The sequence below is a fragment of the Oryctolagus cuniculus genome, chromosome 16, assembly GCF_964237555.1.
Source record: "Oryctolagus cuniculus chromosome 16, mOryCun1.1, whole genome shotgun sequence".
In the NCBI taxonomy this organism is placed as follows: Eukaryota; Metazoa; Chordata; class Mammalia; order Lagomorpha; family Leporidae; genus Oryctolagus; species Oryctolagus cuniculus.
The window spans coordinates 42,196,749-42,208,833 of NC_091447.1; positions in this window are offsets into that span (position 1 = coordinate 42,196,749).

A 12,085-nucleotide genomic window follows, 5' to 3' on the forward strand; every position below is an offset into this window, starting at 1 on the left:
TACCAAAGGTGCATTCAGATACCTGTAGAGGAAGTGATCATAAGGACGTGAGGAGCTCCCAGCCACTGGACCTGGGAAGGACCATGCAGTGTTTAAAAAAAAAAAAAAATTGCTGTTATTTGCTACCCTTCTGCTAACCAGGGTTAATGATATTATCCATTTACCCGTCATGCTAGATGTCTGAAAACATATTGTGTTGAGGAAATAAGTGTGTTAAGCCTCTAATAATCCCATTCATTTCCATCACCATCATTAAGGTACCTTTCAAATGAAATGTGAAGGGAAGATGCAGGCTTCTGCAGTCATTGTAGATTTCATTACGCTATCTTGAGATTGACATTGTTAACCCCAGTGCCTCGCTCACTTCAAATGAAAGTAACTAGATTCTGTGTCCGCCACCTTTTTGAATTTCTATTCTCAAGGGGAAAATCCCTTCTGTTTTCCATGCCTTGGGCTATGACTTTGTGCAATTTTTTGAGCATCTATAAGTTTATTAATCATTTCAAATTTCAAATGGAATTTTTAACTTTTAATCAAGAAAAACTAGGAAACATTTCTTTTAAGAGATCATAAATTACAGTATTACCGAATTACATCAGCATGTTCTGCACTGAGTTTTTGTGTGAGTACATGGCTGCTACCAGCCCCTGCATTCTCGCAGAAGTCATAATCAGAATACTGTGAAATATAGCAAGTTTCTTTAATACAAGAAACTGAAATATTAGTCAAAGACATGGCAAATATAGGATATGTTTCCCTGTAATCAAAACAAGATTAACTCTTAGAGAGAAATGAGGCCAGGCAGACAACATACCATTTTTAACTGACTCCGTTTCACCACTTGCCTAAGAATTTTTAGGTGTTGTCTAAACAAAAGTTTGCCGCTAAGAGAAAACTTTTTCTGAGAAAGTAGAGTTCATATCAGTCCCAACTCTCCTCCAGTTATTCTCCCCACTGTCATTTCACTTTTCAATATTATCCAGTACACTCCCGGATGATATTCTGTGTCCTAGTTGGTGAAATACAGCATAGGAAGAGGCACTAAGGAAAGTGTGGAGATTGGATCTGAACCATAGAGATGTTTCTCTCATGCGTCATCACTTTCTTGTTATTATATTGATACTTTATCAACAAAGCACTTTTTTTTTTTTTTTTTGCTTTTCCTACAAACCCTCCCGAGATCAGATCAGAACTGTCAAGACAGGTGATGAGGTGATTTGGTGAGGCTTTCTAAAATTGGCTCTAAAGCACTTACTGAAAAGATGATAGAGATTCTTTGCATAGATCAGCTTACTTTTGGAAAAGTTTGCAATGAGTGTGAAGCATAGGAAGGGGAGATACAGAAACTGTATAACAAGACAGCCAGGACTCAAATGCACATAAGCCATGAACAATTAGTGTATCTATCTGTCCCTACTGCAGAAGCAGGTGAGCTGAAGATGAAGGCCACTAGGATCAAGTTTACAACTTAGGAATACTTATGAAAGCACCCATGTATTTCTTTTTTTTTATTTTTTTTATTTTTGGATAGGCAGAGTGGACAGTGAGAGAGAGAGACAGAGAGAAAGGTCTTCCTTTGCCGTTGGTTCACCCCCAAAATGGCCATGGCGGCCAGCGCACTGTGGCGGGCGCACCGCGTGCTGATCCGAAGGCAGGAGCCAGGTGCTTCTCCTGGTCTCCCATGGGGTGCAGAGCCCAAGGACTTGGGCCATCCTCCACTGCACTCCCGGGCCACAGCAGAGAGCTGGCCTGGAAGAGGAGCAACCGGGACAGAATCCGACGCCCCGACTGGGACGAGAGCCCGGTGTGCCGGCGCCTCAGGCAGAGGATTAGCCTATTGAGCCACGGTGCCAGCCAGCGTCCATGTATTTCAACAAAGCTGAAATAGTGTATGATCAAACTATACGTTAATAGATATTACAATCCTCATTTTCTTGCCTACTTCAAAGCAAAAGACTCTTAAGACATTAAGATATCTAACTTATTTAAATGAAAGGAAATGTTAGAAAATTACTAGCATGGAAAAATAGAAGCCATTTCTATTTATTTTTAAATTTGTATTAAATATTTTATTTTGTATGGAATGCATACACCTATGCCTTCATGTCCCACTTCAGTAATAATTTCTCTATCAGATAACAAGATTTGCACAGAGATGAGTTTCATGTGAAAACTGATTTTGGTTTATTGCTAGCAATAGATAATTTGATGAAGGCTCCAACTCTGCAAAGGAGCCACCCACGATGAAAGGGCTCATTAATGCCCCAGACAGTGTACTAGAGGCTTACTAAATCCAAAAACCTATCCAAATTTTGAAATGTAAAATAAAATAAAATGACCATGGGGGAATATGAAATATTTTGACTTTTTTCCTGAAGAGTAAATGCCCTAATCTTTCCTTTCTGTATTCAAAATGGATTCTATAGATTTTTAAGAAAATCTCACATTGGATAAAAATGTTCACAAGAATGCAAAGGAAAAATTAACAAACAGTGAAATTGATAATTTGATGAATTCTCAACAGTTTAAACCCTTAAGAAAGTTGTTGCCATCTGAGGAGTGAACCAGTAGATGGAAGATTCTCTCTCTGTCTCTCTGAGCCTACATTTCAAATAAATAAATAAATCTTTTTTTTAAAGTTGCCATAACTAGCACTTGACTTTCCATCACTCCTCGTTACTCGAGACACTGACAAGAAGAGAACATGTTTTGTCTAAAAGAAAAATTTTCTTTTTGAGATCTTAAACAACCCATCTTGTAATCAACAGGACTGAAGAGTACATGTGTTCTGAAATCATGGCCAGTCCACTTTTCCCTTCCCATTAACTTTGATAGACTCTTGTGTACCAAATTGTTTACAGGTAGTCAATCAACACTTAACAATCCTCTTGCCACATAGATATGACCAAAAATATACATGTGTTCTTGGGTTGAACCATTCACTGAGTCTTTCGTAAAACATAATGTTTATGGAATCATGTTGTTGTAAATGACTTTTTCAATATGTTTCATCAGAACTCAATTTAAAAACTGTTTTTCACAATTGTCTAGCAGATATATTTATGTTTACATACAGATGTAATTCAAATAAAGATTTTAACTATGCAATGAAAGATGATATTTTCAATGCATTCTGTTGTGACTGGATTACTCTTAACCTAATGTGTTTTATATTCTGATTTAAATGGCATTTATAGATCTACCAGATTGATATCACAACCCATTTGTGGTTGTGTTCTTCAATTTGGAAAACACTGATGCAATCTCAAAATATAATCTAGATTCAATACAAATGGGAAGAAATCCAGGAAAATGAACTGTCTTCTAGAAGCAATGAGTTCTCTAGATAACTCGCAAGCCAAGTAAAGTAGGAAACTATTTTAGGCATGAGAGTATTTCCAACTAAATGACTTTATACAATATTTAAAGCTTACTGACAAAAACGCAGAACCTTCCAACACTGTAGGAAATCTATAGTACTGTACTTGAATTCACCATGAAGTTTCCCTTTATTGCTTCCAGAGATGACATGCACATAAAACATGGAAGGACCAAAAAAAAATTGTCTCTTTGTCTAGAATAAGGACTTGATGGAGAAGAGGAAGACATCCTACGATGTGTCTACCTGATATTGTGACATTAAAGTGATATCAATATCAATGTCCAATGGCTGACAAAAAGACAAGAGCTACCCAAAGTGGTTCCAGGATGGTATAAACACAGCATCTTCACAGGACACAGAGCATCTTCCCAACAGAGGACCAGGCGAAACATTTTCCAAGTGCCTAAAATTTGTTAGCATTGATTTCATTTCCATTTGTGTTTGCTTTCTTTTTTGTTCTGTAGTCTTCTTATACCATAAGTTTCCAGGCACACTTTCTCTGTTTCAATCATATACATATGTTACATTGGTTTTAATTACAAATTAAAGTTTTTATGGGCCCTGAAGCCCATCAGAAAGAAAAATGTTTTTCTCTTATGAAAAAGATAAAAAAGCAACAAAAGAAGAACATTTTTCTTTGTTTTAAATATTTCTTCTGGGAAAAATATTATGTATAGGGTCACGATAAAGATTTAGTGGCATATCTTACTCAGTATGATCCATTATCTGGCATTATGCATTATCTGATCACGGATTATATTCCAGCAAAAAGGAAGTAAGAGAATCACTTTTTAGAATCACAATATCTTAGTCAGGCTTTTGAAGTGTTCATGCATTTTAAAGAAAGAGCATAGGATCCCCAAAGGTTTAATGCACCTGTATTAAATAAAGAAGATGGCCTCTTTTTCCAAGTAGACTTAATGTGGAGAGAAGAAAGAGCAAAAGACAAGAAAAAGAAAAATTCAATAATATAAGCTGAACTGAATTTAATACATAATATGTCTAGTCATTCCAAAGAAGTACATTTTGATACACTTTAAATTCATAATCAACTGAATACATTTGTGCAAACACTACAATCATATTATTGCACCAAGTTTTATATTCTCTGGCGTAAAATAGGAAAGTGTAAAAAAGAAGACACAGAGATAGGATATGAATGTACTATACCATCATCTCCAGATAAGATGCAAAAACAGATCATTTTGCCATGTTTTTAGGTCTTTTTTAAGGATTTTATTTATTTAGAGGCAAAGTTACAGAGAGAGGGAGAGAAAGAGAGATCTTCCATCTGCTGGGTTTACTCCTACAACAGGGCTGGGAAAGTCCAAAGCCAGGAGCCAGGAGCTTCTTCTGGATGTCCCACTTGGATGCCAGGAGCCCACGTTCTTGGGCCATCTTCTGCTGCTTTCCTAGGTGCATTATCAGGGAACTGTATTGGAAGTGGAGCAGCTAGGACTTGAACTGGTGCCCATATGGGAACTGGTGTCCCAAGCAATGGCTTTACCTGGTATATCGCATCAGCCCCTTAAATATCTGCTAAACTATCACAGCTAGCAGTAGCACTTTACTGGTGATGAAAATGTTTAATGGGATGCAATTTGGACAAATCTGCACACGGCACATTTTAAATAGTTACTTCTGCAGTATGTAACATGATATTTGACTTACATCTTCCCACATCTAAGTTTTATAATGCATTTGGATGAAAACTACTGACATTACAATAATATTGGGTTTGTTTAGGTGGGTAGGTTCTGCTTCTAGCAATAAAGAGCTGAGTAAAATTAATCTAGAAATGTTTTTGATGTGAATTGAACTTTAAATATGTATTTTATTCTAATGTGGATGTGTTCTGTGCCACTACTGTTTTTCTTTTTAGCACAAAATAATTAATCTTTAGTTAAAGACCGTATTAGCATTTGTGATAATTGCTTAAGTTGAATCTCCTCACAGGTAATATTGAGGATCTCTGAGTTAGCTGGATATGAAAAAAAAAAAAACTTAATTACTTTAGTCTTAGAAGAGACTCTACATAATTTCTCACAAAGACACTTCAAGTCATGTGTGACTCAGTTCCAAATAGTGTAGGTCTATATTATTAATCTTTGAATGCCAGACCAATATTCGATTTAAAACATTCCAGCTGCAAACCTTTTTCTTTAATCATCAGTGCATTGTAATGATATAAGCTTGATCGAAAAATACGACTTTGTGCTTTGTTGTTAAAACGGTTTTTAATTTAATTACAGATTGCATTCATTTTCTTAGACTGTGTAAACCATACTATATTTGTGTCTTAAAAATGCTTCCATTGAATGAATTGGAAGCGGTAAAATACATACACCATTTGCCATAAGCAAGCCTCAGGTGGGGAGCTCTGTTATACACTCATTCACTTGTATGAAGCCTCTCAGAAGCCTCGTTGAGGTCTTAAGACAAGAGGTATTGAAGCAATCTAAGGCAACAATCGTTAGAGCAAAATAGAGCGTTCCATTTTTTTCAGGTTTGTCTTTATTCTGGGCAGTGTGAGTGGCCTTTCTGCACACTGAAGAGGCAAATTCCCGGAAGATGGGGGGAGGGGAGGGTGGGAAGAGGGAATGACCAAAACAGGACTCACAATCTGCCTTGAATTGCAGCTGTTGGGATGCTCACCTTTAGGAAAAAGGACTCCTTCCACTCAGATCCGCCTTGAATGCCCAGCTTTAGAGACCAAAAAAACCATTAAAATGTAATGTTGCATTGCCTACTTCTTCTCATTCCTATATAAAATACTCTTGAGAGCCAAGTGGGGATTAGGAGTGTTTGCACTAAATACAATTATGGCCTTCGTCCCAAACATATATCCAGTGGTATCTCAGAAAGAGATAGCACATGCACACCAAGGAACAGACATTGGAGGACAAGTTACAGCATGGACAGAATCCTATATGGGAAGTGGCTTCTTCTTTTTTTTTTTTTTTTTTTTTTTTTTTGACAGGCAGAGTGAACAGTGAGAGAGAGAGACAGAGAGAAAGGTCTTCCTTTGCCATTGGTTCACCCTCCAATGGCCGCTGCAGCGGGCACACTGCGCTGATCCGAAGCCAGGAGCTAGGTGCCTCTGCTGGTTTCCCATGCAAGTACAGGACCCAAGAACTTGGGCCATCCTCCACTGCCCTCTCGGGCCACAGCAGAGAGCTGGCCTGGAAGAGGAGCAACCGGGACAAGAACTCGGTATGCCAGCACCGCAGGCGGAGGATTAGCCTAGTGAGCCACGGCACCGGCCGGGGAGTGGCTTCTTGTTTTTCAATTTCAAAGTAAAAGCACAGTTATCTGATGTTAGTAGAATTAGATCCAGAGAATTTTGGGATTTTATGTTATAATATCATTTTAAAACCTGCTGAATGAAAGTCACTTGGAAGGCAGGAATCTGGCCATGGTGAGAATAAAGACACATTCAAGGTAATGCTGGAAACCTATTCTTCAGCCTTAAACTAGAGGAAGCTACTGTTCTTTCCACCCAAATTCCACACAGAACCAACAAAGTTCTTCGGTGTTACATGGTCAGTGAATGCCCGCAGCTGGTATCTTTTTTTCCTAGGGTTAAGGGAGCCTCAATGCAAACCAGGAACTTGGGCATTGGTTGGTGTCAGGACTTTGCTAACCTGACTTATTTTGCTTTGTTTTCTTCTATTTATTGATTTTTTAAAAAATCATTACTGACAAATTTCAAGTTTCTGCATGTGAAGTCATCACACGCTGTGTTCCAGTTACAGTGGGAAATGTAGTATAAAAAGAATATTGTGTTTTAATAGAAAAGTTTTTTCCTATTCATTCAACAGATGTTTGTCGAGCACCTAATAAATGCCGCAGAAGTGAAGTTCCTTCATAACGTGGGAGAATTTTGGAGATGTGAGGAATAGACCTACAGCATGGGACCAAGGCAGAAGATACACTGCTTCTGATGTTGTGTTGAGGGTCCACTCCTCATAAGGAAGCTTTGAAGGCAGCTTTTGACAGCAGAGACTTGACAAGCCCCTTCAGGCTTCCAAAAGATTATTGGCAAAGTCAGACCAAAGTAAAATTAACATTTTGTGAGGTTGCTCTTAGGTGTCTCTTCTCATCTGGAAGACTGGGCAACAACCTAGAAAAGGTAAGGGCAGCACACTTGGTTTCTCTCATCTAACTTGTGGACATTCCCTTAAATAATAACTACAGCTCCTTAGCCGTCTACTTTGGCCTTGATCTAAATTTCAATAGGTACTGAAGAGGGGAAATTTCTTTGTTTGGGAGCAATTATTATATCAGAGAATTAGCATTTATAGTGTAAGTTGTTGCTTGTAGATTTAGGGGTCTTTCATTCTGGGATTATTTATAGGTAAATCACACAGGTATTATTCCAGTATTATAGTCCTATATTGTGCTGAAATCCCAGAACCTCAAAAAATTAGGATTATGAACCATTGCTACATGGTAAATCAACCCCGGACAGCATGTATTTGCTTGTGACTCCGCACTTTGGCAATTTAGACAGGGCTAGCTGGAACAGCTTGTTTCTAGTCCATGTGTTGGCAGGTGGTTGATTCATGTCTTGTGATCAGTTGGGAGATAGGCCAGGGTGTGCCTGGCCCTGGATAGTCTAGGAGACTAGAGCAGTTAGCAGAGTTGCCTCAGTCTTTCTCCACACCTCTTTGTGCAGCTAATTCAGACTTCCCCACCCGAAGGCTGCATTGCAAGGCGGCACAGCCCAGTGCACAAGGGTTCTTCAAGCCTCTGCCTGCATCACAGAGGCTGATGCTCCGTGGGACAACATACATCACAAGGACAACTCCAGAGTCAGCAGGGAAAAAGGCATGTGAGAGCATGGGTGGTTGGAGTCATGCTCATGGGGGCCACTAATGTAACAATATGACACAGTCGGGTGAGAATAACTCCTCTTTAGTAATAAGAGTCTATGTTAGTTCTTTGCAAAAAGAGGTAAGTTAAACACACACACACACACAGTATTCACCAGAGACATTTTTAGCTAGGGCCACATCCAATAAGAAAAAAAAAATGTTTAAGAGTAAACCTTTGAATTATAATGCTACTATAAAGAAAAAGATGTGATTAGTTTGCAAGAAAATAAATTCTACTTATTAGAAAAAGAGAAAGTTAATTTGCTGTCTTCTATGGAAATAGGCATTTTTTTCAGTAATTAAAAAGCATTTGAGTGTGTTAACTGGTCTGTAGTGCCATCCATTTCTGTGTATAATAGTGTCTGGTAGGTATGGTCATCTCTGGGTACATGAGCACCTCTCATACCCCATGGATACCAACAACTACAGATACACAAGTTCCTTATAAAAATTCCATAGTTTTTGCATACAGATTACCTATAATCACCTACTGCACTATAATGCCATGTAAGTTATTGTTATTCTGTATTGTTTACAGAATTGTATTTCCTTGGGAAATAATTCCAAGGAAAAATGTCTACATGTTGCTGACAGGCACAAATTTTTTTTTCAAATAGTTTTGATACCAGGTTGGTGGGATCCATGAATGTAGAGCCCACAGACACAGAGGGCCTGCCATATATATTGTGTGTTCAGAACTTTCAGGAAAAGAGGGTGACTGAGTAACTCAGGGTTCAGATGTTACTTTACCCAAATTGTGCACTGTTCCGTTCTTTTTTTTTTCTTAATATGAAAGTATTAGATGATGGATGAAATTGTTTGATTGCTTTAAAATGGGGATCAAGTTAAGAAATTAGTGCAGGCCGGCGCCGTGGCTCAATAGGCTAATCTTCTGCCTGCGGTGCCAGCACACCGGGTTCTAGTCCCGGTCGGGGCGCCGGATTCTGTCCCGGTTGCCCCTCTTCCAGGCCAGCTCTCTGCTGTGGCCCATGAGTGCAGTGGAGGATGGCCCAAGTCCTTGGGCCCCGCACCCCATGGGAGACCAGAAGAAGCACCTGGCTCCTGCCTTCGGATCAGCGTGGTATGCCCGCTGCAGCGCACCGGCCGCGGTGGCCATTGGAGGGTGAACCAACGGCAAAGGAAGACCTTTCTCTCTGTCTCTTTCTCTCTCACTGTCCACTCTGCCTGTCAAAAAAAAAAAAAAAAGAAATTAATGCAGTGCCATCAGCCTACACTATTTGATTGTCATCAGCCAAGATAATGCTCTGTAAAATGTGAGGAATTGTAGAATTATTCCAAGCAAGAACTGGGCACTGTAGTAGCAGGCAAAATTCTGTATTGTCAGTTTCAAAGTAAGGCACACTGGAAATAACAGTTTAACATCCTTGGTCCTGATTCTGTAGTTTCTGTGCCCAACTTCCATTATTTAAGAAGGCAGTTTTGCCTGAGTATGAACTGTGGAATTGGATCACAGCTGATAAGCTGTGAAATAATTTAACCACTTGGAGGAGAAAGAACGAAAAAAAAAAAACCCTCTGGAGCGATCATTTTCATGACAGCTTAACATAGTCTTCTGTCTGGTATGAAAACGACCTTAAAAAGCAAAACTCTAGTCAATCTAAAGAAGTGAATATTATATATTAAAACTGTGCACTGAGTGTCTGGTGTATGCCAAATACATACTCTGATTATCTCATTTAACTTTCATTAAGATGCCTGTGAGGCCACTGCTATTGTCATCCTTATTTTACAGATAAGGAAACTGAGGATTAAAGAACTTAAATGTGTCAGTCATGATCTCACAGGGTCAGGAAGCAGATTCAGGGAGGCTGCTGCCAGGCTGCTCCTCTGTGACTGTTCCCCATGATGCCCCCCAACAGGAAAGAACCCTGGAAATAAGAAAGTCCTAGAAATTCCACTGTCCAGCTCTGCTGGTGGCTTATGAGGTTCCACTCATGGGAATGCATAAACTCGGATGATTGCAAAGAGAAGAATGCTCATTTGCTTGTCTTCTCCAGGCGCTCGCTCTCACTCTCTCTCCTCTCTCTCTCTCTCTCTCTCTCTCTGTGTGTGTGTGTGTGTGTTGCTTTCATTCTAATATCATAAGAACTCCCAATCCTCTCTCTCTGGTTCAAATCTGGGGGCATAGGATATATTCTTTGAGTAGCTCAAGACTGCCAGCTTCTTTCACATTCAAAACACAACCTACTCAGTCCCAGGTCATTGCCGCTGACCAGTAGTTTCCAGCATCCTGGAAAAAATCTCTGTGCTCTGCCCATCACTGTTGCCCAATGAAGCTGTGGGGAAATGCTCTTCTGCATCACTGAGCAGATGGGTTTCTCCTTCACTTCCGAGTGTCCTGGTGCTGAATCCACAAAGAGAGCAGTGCTCCAAGTCCTCAGCTTTGTGCAGGAGGATCAGTGACATCTGCTGCTTGACTCTCTGCTTCCCTCTCACCATAGAGCCCTGGCTTAGAGACTGAGAGAGTTCTGCTACACAACCTGAGTGTCGCTTCACCATGATGAACACAAAGTGTGTGCTATTCATATCAGGAATGAAACGTCACAAAGACTTTCTTCCCCCAGGGAGAGATGAGCGGAGCTGGATGGCAGCACCCACAAAAGACCTTGTCTGCTCCTGACCATGCCCACGTCTCCTCATGCACACAGCCCCTGGCGGGTCCACCAGCCAACCCTTGGAACATGCGGGATGAATCTAAGTCTGCAAGATACTAACATTCTGGACATGTGCCAGAAACCCATAATCGGTTAGCCTTAGGATAAACTAGTTATTATAACTGTCAACCTGTATGTTTTACCATGAGATGGAGCAGGGGAGCAGAAGGCAGCAAGGTTGAGTGCTTGTGTCACTGCCGCTCATGTGGGAGAACCTCATCCTGGCCCAGTCCTGGCTGTTGCTGGCATGTGGAAAGTGAATTAGCATGTAGAAGATATCTCTCTCTCTCTCTCTCTCTCTCTCTCTCCCTCCTTCCTCCCTTCCAAATCCTCTCCCTCATTGTGTGTATCTCTGCTTTTCAGATAAAAATGAAAATAAATAAAATTTTTAGAAGATCTTGTTTCAGAAAGAAAACACATTGTTATGCAAATTAAGGCAATAATTAGGCATATCTTTGCAGAATAAGTTGTGTGGGTAAGATATAAAAATCACCTTTTGTCAATCAGTCCAGGTTAATTTTTCCTGACATGCATTGTGTGCCAAGCTCTTCTATAAGAAAAATGGATGATAAGCATAAGAATTCAAATACTTTGGAAAACAATTTGAAAGTAAACACCTGCCCTGTTATAACCTGAGGAAACGTGGCAGGACAGAATGAGCTGTCCTCTCTAAGGTCCTCTGGCAGAAGTGAACTTTATGGTTTGAACCATGATCTCTTGACACCAGTGTTACGTCTTGATCCACTAACCCTGCCATCCTCCTGCGTCTACGCATGCTCGTATGCAATGAGATGTGAAGTCAGGAGTTCCTTTCACATCCAAGCCATTTGTGAAAACCCCAGTCTGTTGCCAGGAAGTCTCCTAGAGGGTCAACTACGTTAGGCATTTTACCTGCTCTGACGACAGCCACAGTGGTAGTCGGAATGGGAGGGATATTGAACCTCTACACTTTGTACAGCATCTTGCTTAATTATCTCAGCAACTCAATAAAGTAGAAATATTCATCATAATTTTCCAGATGAGGAAAACTAGGTAAAGAGAAATTAACCTACTTTTCCATAGTCAGAGGAGTAAGATCAGCATTATTTTAAATCTCACATTTTCTCAAGTTTGATCTTAGAGATGTGTTATTTCCAGGAGATCACAAATTC